Source organism: Myotis lucifugus, unplaced genomic scaffold (genome assembly GCF_000147115.1).
Source record: "Myotis lucifugus unplaced genomic scaffold, Myoluc2.0 scaffold_455, whole genome shotgun sequence".
NCBI lineage: Eukaryota > Metazoa > Chordata > Mammalia > Chiroptera > Vespertilionidae > Myotis > Myotis lucifugus.
In genome coordinates, this window is record NW_005871503.1 from 440,858 (window position 1) to 449,882 (window position 9,025).

Consider the following 9,025-nt stretch of genomic DNA (forward strand, 5'->3'; position numbering starts at 1 on the left):
TATATATATATATATATATATATATATATATATATATATATATATATATTTGGGTGTAGAAATAAATGCACTGAAAGATCAAAGAAGCTACACAGCACCTACAAAGCATGGTGAAATTCGAATGATTCTGTTTCTTCTCCAAAATTTTAAGAAACATTTCATTTTGGACAAAAACAAAACCAAGAACAAAACCTTCTCCAAACACTCTCTGTGCTTAGACAGCCCTGTGCCTGAATTCTCACTGTAATTATTCATTCCCTTTTTAAATGAGCTCATTAGCTCCCCACCCAAGGGTCGGTCTAGACGTGAAAGTCAGGGCAAGCAAAATGAGGAACATTAGGACATGAGTCTCTCCCACACAGGGCTCTGTACAGAGTTATTCAGGAAGCAACCAAAACCAGCTCTTTCTCAGTTATACCCAGCAAACCAGTCAGGACAACCCAAGGCTTTCTCTTACTCCTACTACCCCAAAGAAAGAGGAAAACAAAGATTATCTGGGTGATAAGCAGAATCTGAAAATACTAATAATCCACTTTTCCAAAATAAACACTGATCACAATTTGGTACCAGGTGAATCTTAACCAGGTTTAGGATGACTTGTGTTCTGTGGAGCCTGAAATGCAATTTGCTTTGTGTCAGCATCAAAGGTCTGATTAGGTTCTTGTGTGTTTCCAGTTGGTGTCTTCCCTGTTGGACTGCAGACCATAAGGGTGATTGACACCTCCTAGTGTGCCTTTGAAGCTCACTGACAGCACTTCTGTCAGTGGCTGAGGCTGGTCAGAACTGGACAGGATGAAGGCTGGGGAAGAGTTGGAGGTAGATGGATGCCAAGGCCCAGACCCACAGGCAAGAAGTGCTGCTGTGACTGACACAGCTCACCACAGGCAACACTCTTGCTAAGAATAATTTACTCAAAAACAGTGTGGTTCTGGCAGGAGCCCTAAGGAATTACTAATCAATAAATCACAGCATACACTAACAATCACCTTCAAAACCCAGGAGGAGGCATATGGGTTCCTTTCCCAAATCCTTTTCTTAAACCAACAGGCTTAAACCATCTAAAAAGAAATAGATTTTATTCATATTACCTGTTTCTGTAGTATCTTTTGGTGATAATGACGGGGAAGAAAATAATCTTTAGCAAGTACCTGGAACTGGTATGTTTTCATTGAAATGGGAAAGGTCTGAGGCCTTCAACCCTTCAGCTCAGCTGTGACCACCCAACCCCTGCCTCCCCAACCCCTCACCCCCCGTTAAAATTCACAAGAGTCTCTTGGTACTGTTTTCTAATGCCACATGGGGGTACTTGGGTTCCCAGCCATATGACTGAGGTGGAGGCAAGAAAAGAGCTCAGCTTCTAAAACCCAGAGTCCCAAGATGTAACTTCATAGAATCACAGATTACTATGAATGGCTCTTTTAACTGCACTGCAATAGTAGCTGTAAACCTCCAGTTACATGGCATCTGCTTCCTCAGGGTACACAAATAATTTACCAGTGCTGCCTGATTAGCATCCTGATCCCCATGCCCCTACCTCACCACGGACAGAAGCAGTGAGCCAGAAAGGTCTCAAATGACCAGATGAAAACCAACAGAGTCAAAAACTCGTCATGTGGAATCATCTCAGGCCTTTGTCCAAACTTCCCATTGGAGCTGAGAAAGCTTGATTAAATCAGCTGGTGCATGTTCACGTGTGCGCTTGCGCAGACAGAATCACTGAGCTCCTCGTTCCGGAGAGGCCAGCGTAGATGCAGAGCCGGCCATCGCTGCTGCCATCTGGGAACAGAGCCCAGGCCACCACGGAGACTCGTCCCCAACAGAAGCTGATGGCAGTATTAACTCGGGTGGCTGCTGACGGTTCCCTGGGGGCACATGACTTTTCCTTCCCAAGGAAGGGACAGCTTTGCCAGGGCCCGTGGTGTGATGCAGTGTGGTTTAGAGGGAGGGGTCGGGGAGCCAGGAGTCACGGTGTGCCTGTGCTCTCTCACGGGGCTCCAGCCGGGTCACCGACCTCCTTCGGTGTCCTGGTTTAGCCCCCGTACAGGGCTGAGATAGAAAAGGAGACCTGCTTTGTACCAGTATCTTGCCTATAGTTAACAGTACTGTATTGTACATTTTAAAAGTTGTTTAAAATGTAGATCTCATGTATGTGTTCTTAGACAATAAAAAAAATGCTTTTTCTTCTTTTTCCTGCTTTGTATTTTCTAAAATTTCTGTAACAAAAAGTCAATTTTATAGGGAGGAAAAAATAATAAAAGTTAATATTAAAACTTTTTAAAAGGTAAATAAGCCTTCTTGAGAAAAGAAGTGAGAAACCACTGCAGAGGGGGCACAATAGAGGGCAAAGATAGTTTGAATCCCACGTCTACCACTTGTTGAGAGATTTCACAAATAATGGACCTTTTCGAACCTCAATTTTTATACCTGTAACATTAGGAGAATAATGGTGTCTGCCTCAAAAGACTGAGAATGAAATGAAACTATCTTCCACAAATTTTTGCTATATCACATAAATCGCTTTTTTACTATATATATATATATATATATATATATATATATATTAAAAATACATGTTATATACATATAAAGTTATATTTTATTATGTATTTTAGATAGATTAATTTCAAACTACAGCTTTTTAAAATTTCAGCTTCATCCTAGGTCACAATGGCCAAGAAATCATGAATTTGATGTGCTAGTTACATTTTTTTCTACCAATACACATTAAAATAAATTCTTATCAAAACTAATAATGTTCACCCATGCATCCTTTGTATACCTATGTTTTTGGTGAAACATTGAGATAGGGCATAGAAACTGCTAAAAAAAAAATGTAACCATAAGAACTATCATTTTAATAATATCATCAAAGTAAGAAAACTGAATATTACCTTCTCTTATTGAACAAAAACTATACCCTACAGGAGTCTCTACGGGATTAATATTTGAAATGAGAACCAACATGCCCCTCAGCATACTGTCCTTCTACCAGTTCTTACTTATAAATTAGAGGCCCGGTGCACAAAATTCATGCACTCGGGATGGGGGTGTCCCTCAGCCTGGCCTGCGCCCTCTCAGAGTCCAGGAGCCCTCGGGGGATGTCCAACTGACAGTTTAGGGGAGCGGGCCTAAACTGTCAGTCAGACATCCTTAGCACTGCCACAGAGGCTAGAGAGGCTCCCCACCACTGCGGCTGTGCTCGCCAGCCGTAAGCCCGGCTCAGGGCTTCTGGCTGAGCAGCGCTCCCCTTGTGGGAGCGCACTGACCAACATGAGCGTCTGCCCCCAGGTCGTCAGTGCATGTCATAGCAACCGGTTGTTCTGCCATTGGGTCGATTTGCATATTGGCCCTTTATTATATAGGATAAGAATAATAAGCGCATATACTATTTATGAAGTGACTCTCTATGTCCTCCAACTTGTAAGAGTTTTTGCATGTATTTAATTTTCATAACAGCCACATGAGACTGGTAGTAATACGATCTCCATTCTAAATGCAATAGGGAAAGTGGTGTGACTGTGTTAAGTTCATTCAGGGAGGGTTTGACTAGTGCCCGTGGTAGAAGACTCCACACCTCTAACCCTGGGAACCAAGGAGTGTGTCTGGCAGCTCACTCACTGAGCCATTGGGAGCATAGAGAAGTAATTATCATTAGTGTGTGAAGGCCAAGAGACCACTTCTGATCTGGCTGCAACCCCAGGCAGAAGCAGATGCTGTATTACAGCTGTTAAATGAGTTAGTCATACTTAAAAAAATCTCTTTCTAATGTACATTTTTAAAGCCTTTCAAAATTTAAGTAAACCTCTATCTGCAACCCCTTGAGATGGATTGTTGAGATCTAACTGAGTAATAAATTAGTCATTGTCTTGTGGATTTGTTAATTTGTACTCTTGGGTTTGCTCATCATGGTGCTCACAGGTAGCATTCCGGTAATTTCCAAAATGTCAAACACCAGCCTTTGCTGGTTTTAAAAGCCAAATGAGCCCAAAGCATGACTCTAATGAGGATCCAGCATCAGAGTTCCCAGCCAGCCTCACACAGAGCACCACCAAGACAAAACACAAAAATAACCCAAAACATCTGATGGAAACACAAGAGGTTGGGTTTGGGGTATGTTGAATTTGAGTGCCTAAAGGAAGTAGGGGTTAAATACAGGGTCATTAGAGAGAACACAGGTAAGCCTGAAGTCACCCCAATAAGTAACCCTGGGGAAACTGATGAGCTCTTTTGCTCAGAGGCCACTGAGAGAGGAGAAGTGCCATCTCCAAGGTTAGGGTGGACAGATGAAGAGGGGTTCCGGGTTAGTGAGGCTGACCAAGTAGAGTGGTGGGAGGTTGGCACTTCAAGCAGGCTCCTGTGTGCCAGCTTCTGTGGATGGCCCAGAAACATCATGGAGCTAGAGGCCTGGGAAGTTTGCCACCCTGAAAGCAGGGCTGGGCTTTACAACAGGCACCCTGTAGGTAGATCCCAAGGGGCAGTTTTCCACCATGGACAAAAGCATAGGCTATGCACTCAGAAACACCTAGACTGAAACCCCAGTTTTACCATACGTGTGACCTGGGACACATTACTCAATCTTTTTCAAACACAGCTTTCCCATCTGTATAATGGGAATTCATTCATTCAACAAATGCTTATTGGCCATCTACTATATGCCAACTCCTGTTTGAGGTGAGAATGACAACGTCTACCTCATAAATTGTTGGATTAAAAAAAGGGCACCTCAAGTGCTTAGGACAGTGCCTAAGGGAAGGGGGCATAAATGAACCATCAATAAATGTTCATTGTTCTTTTGTACTTAATGGTGGTATCTTTTATATAGTTAGAGAACACAGGAGGGGAGCCTTCCAGGGGAGGGAAAGATGAGTTCATTTCTGGATGCTTTGAGTTAAGAAGCACTTGGGGTTAACCAGTTGGAGGTGCCCAGTAGGCCCTAGATGTGTGTGGGTATGGAGCACAGGAGACAGAGCCTTACTGGGTTCAAGGTCAGAACACACTTCCCCAAAACCCACTTCTAGAGTGGGGTGAGGCAGTGGGCATTTTCATTTTGAAGGAGCCAATGTACTGATTTCAATTAAAATGAACAGGCAATAGATTAGGGCACTGGGTTAGTTGAGCAATGAGAAATTCCAAAATCCTTCCTAAAAACCAGAAAGCTGAATGGACCAAGAAGCTTTGGCTCAGATTTAAACTTATTCCTTGCCTCTGCATTTTTGGTTACAATCTTGTAATTAAATTTCCATCAGTAAACACAGATCCAGGTTTTGTTTTTTTGAGTAGTTCTGAAGGTAAGTTTAATCCAATCGCTCCTGTTTCCTAGAGAATTATAGGAGGATAATTTTGGAATTTTTTTTTCTTGAGTCACTATTACACCTAACATACAACACTTTTTACCAAGTAAACATAACATTTAAATCTCAGAAATGCATAAATACATAAACCTTGAGGGCATATTGTAACGGATTACTTTCAAAATCCAGTAGTAACTTACATACACTTTGATAAAAGACTTTTAAAGTTTTGTGGTTTTTTTTAGTATTTTCATTGCCTCAGTGGTAAAAATAAGGATAAATAACCTCCAAAGGCCCAAACAAAGGAAAATCACCTTGTTATTTGCATAGCATATTGTTTACAATATTGTTTTGGAAGGTGTCAACAGTATGAACTCACACAAGTTTTGCAGGATGATAACAATATGCAATAACTAAGTATCTAGATACAATTCAATAATTATCTTAACTATGCTTAAATTTCACACCATAATCAGCTTAGTGTAGGAAACTCCCGAAGGAAAAGCAAGGAGGCAGTGACGACCCCTGGATGGCATGGAGACAGAGGAAGGCAGAGGCCAGGGAGTGGGTGAGGAAGAGCATCAGCCATAAAGCTGTGGAGGGAGAACGAGGAGGAGAACAGAGACACCATGGTGGTGGGGGTGGCCGGGAGAAAGGCGAGGCAGGGTGACAAAGCCGAGTCTGCTCTGAGGAAACGTGCAGTGGAACTGACCTCCAGCCTGTAGAAGACTGGTCTTCAGATGTTCGTGACTTCTACCCTAAATCAGAACCGTACTGCGGGCTGCGGAAACATGACTCACACTGAGGGCAGGTGGGAACACCCCTGTCCCAGCGGGATGGGGAAGAAATCCATCCTTCGCATTATTCTGTAGAACATCTCAGGCAGGGATAATTCATATTTTTAGTGGCAATTTCTATACTGCACCAAACCAAATGCCCAACTTGGGGAGGAAACGAAGAAACAATCTTGTAGACAAACCTACCAAGCTATTAGATGAATCTTTTCCGTTTCCTCTGATTAGTCAAGACTTATTCCTTTGCCTCTATGCGCACTGTCAAAGAATGGCTGAGAAATAAGCAAGGACGTGGCCTATGAACAGTGTCTGATCTCTGAAAACATCTTTTTTTGCTCCCTGTTTCACAGAAGTGGAGCCACATGCTCAGTTTACAGAGCTCTGCCTGGGCTGCGTGGCCAGGAAAAGAGTGCACATCACCACTGACAGTGTCCGAGATTCGGACAGCCCTCTTGGGGAACAGAAAGCTGGGTGTTGTGATGCTGATCACTGTTCAGCCTAAAGGACCCCGGGTCTTCTAGTTGATACATGCACACTGATCACCTCAGTGGGTCCAACTAATAAAAATGTGCTTTTAAGATAACAAGAGCCATTTTCAAAGGAAAGTTTTCATTTATGAGCTGATGTACTTTGCAGAGGAAACTGCAATATACAAAACAAACAGGAAGACTGCTGAAGGAAATTCCAACTTTCCATGGGGGCTGGATCTATACTAGGCTCCCACACCAGTTAGATGAGAGCAGTCAAAAAAATTGGATCCTTGCCCCACATAGACAGAGCCACAGAAAAGTAAGATTCTTGGGGAACTGAAGAGACAGGAGAGGTTGTCCACCGTGAACCAGCAGGGCGGGGCTGGGGGCATGGCCAGAGGAGTGTCAGACACCGAGGATCTAGGCATGCCATCTGGTCACACCCAGATTGTACTCTTCATAAGTGTGGAAGGAAGAATGACCAGCAAGAAAGGTTTAAAATGGCTCTAATATATGGGAAATTATGTGCAGGGAAATCGGGTATGTGAGAATTCTCTGTACTGTCTGCACAACTTTTAAAAATCATAAAACTGATCTTAAAAATAAAATCTATTAATTTTTTAAAAATGACTATAAGCCTGTTTGTTATGCTTGGGCCGACATGCCACTTGCTCACTGTTGTTATGTCCTGGGCCAGGCAAGCCTTGTCACTCAGAATCCTCCTTTGTAAAGGGTTGTAGTGAGGAAAATGGAAAAATGTGTGTTACCATAGTCCTTGCCTGCCTTAAAAACCGAATTTTTTAAAAAAAATTAAATAATCACATAGAAATTTCAGCTGTAGACTGATGTTTTCCTTCCCTCCAAGGCAATTACAGAAACAGCCCCAGAGAATTATATTGTCATCTATGAATTTTGAAATCACTTAAAAATACTTTGTTTGGAAAACAAGTGGTTAATATGAAGATCCCTCTTTCAGAGACTATGAAGCATCAGAGAAAAAAAATATTAACAGTAAAGATCTTTCCAGCCCAGTTATGTCATAGTTTTATCACAGGATAGATTTTATGGTAATAAATGTAGTTTCAACTGTAATAGAGGCAATTATTCAGCCATCACCTGTATAGATCATTGCTGTTAGAAATACCTTTTGCTTAAGGGAGACAGTATAATGTCAATCATATGCAAACTCTGGAGGGGACCTAGGGAATGAAGAGTATTAATAGTATATAGACACCTTGAAAGTAGTTGGAAATTATGATAGAGTAGATATTTAAAGACAAATGTAAGCAGTATCAACTGGAGGAAAGGCAACCTAAGCTCTGACTATTGCAAAAATGCCCAGCTTTTAAAATAATGAAAGCTGACATTTATTGAGCATTTACCATGGGGGATATGCTAAGAGCCTCATACGCATTTAACTACATCATTCTCACAACAGTCCTAAGAAGTAGATACTATCCTTTTCCCATTTTAAAGAAAAGGAAACTGAAGCAGAGAGAGATCAAATAACCTTTCCAAGATCACCCAACCTGTACATCAAATTCTGCAGAGATCTGTTTCTGAACAAGGCAGAACCAAAAAATTTAATTTACTTGGGCTTTCAAGAAATCTATGGCATGGGGAAAAAAGGAGACATATGTACTACTGTTTGTAATATTTTAAACAATAAAATTAAATTTAAAAAAAGAAATCTATGGCAGTTTTTCATATCAGACGTTGTTTAAAAACAAAATCAAATGATGATTGGGCTAAATGTTCTGCAATGGATACAAAATCTACTTAACAATATGCAGCAAAGCACAGGGATGAATTAGTATCTTTATGTTGAACAGGTCAGTACTAACACTTGCAAATGGATCCTGGAATAATCTTATTTTTACATTTCAGAAATGACATGAAAGAGGAAGTCGAGCCATGAGTTTGAGTCTGTAGATGATGTTGATATTTTTCAAAGAGTAGAATGCTAAGCAACCACAGAAAAAGTCCACAAACCATGAGGAGGCTTAACAATACAGATGACCTTCACTGTGGGCCAGCAGGCAACCAAGCTGCAGAAAACGAATCTATGTACTCTTAAAAAATAATAAGCACTAAACTATTAATGTGATAGAAAATGGGATTTTTTGGAGATCTTATGGAAAACACAGATATAACAAAAAAGTCAAGAAAATAGTGAAAATCTCTAGGAAGAGTTTGGAAACAATCCAAAAACATAATTACTTTGTAATCCTATATAATAAAGAGGTGATATGCAAATTAACCCTCACAAGATGGCTGCCTATGACCAGGATGGCAGGGGAGTTAGTGAGGGACGACCAAATGACTGAACAAGCAGGCTGCGTGGGGCAACCAGGCCGGCAGGGGGGGGTTAGTGAAGGACGACCAAACAACTGAGCAGCAGGCTGCGTGGGGTGACTAGGCCAGTGGGGGGGCAGTGAGGGATGACCAGGCCAGCAGAGGGGGGCAACTG

The 9,025-nt window shown here is 41.7% G+C and overlaps 1 protein-coding gene across 3 annotated transcripts in view; it reads right to left on the reverse strand.

The window, feature by feature from the left end:
• FAM13C (family with sequence similarity 13 member C) overlaps window positions 1-9,025 on the reverse strand; it is a 129,231-nt gene that overhangs the window by 22,719 nt on the left and 97,487 nt on the right. The gene's annotated exons all lie outside the window — the stretch shown is intronic.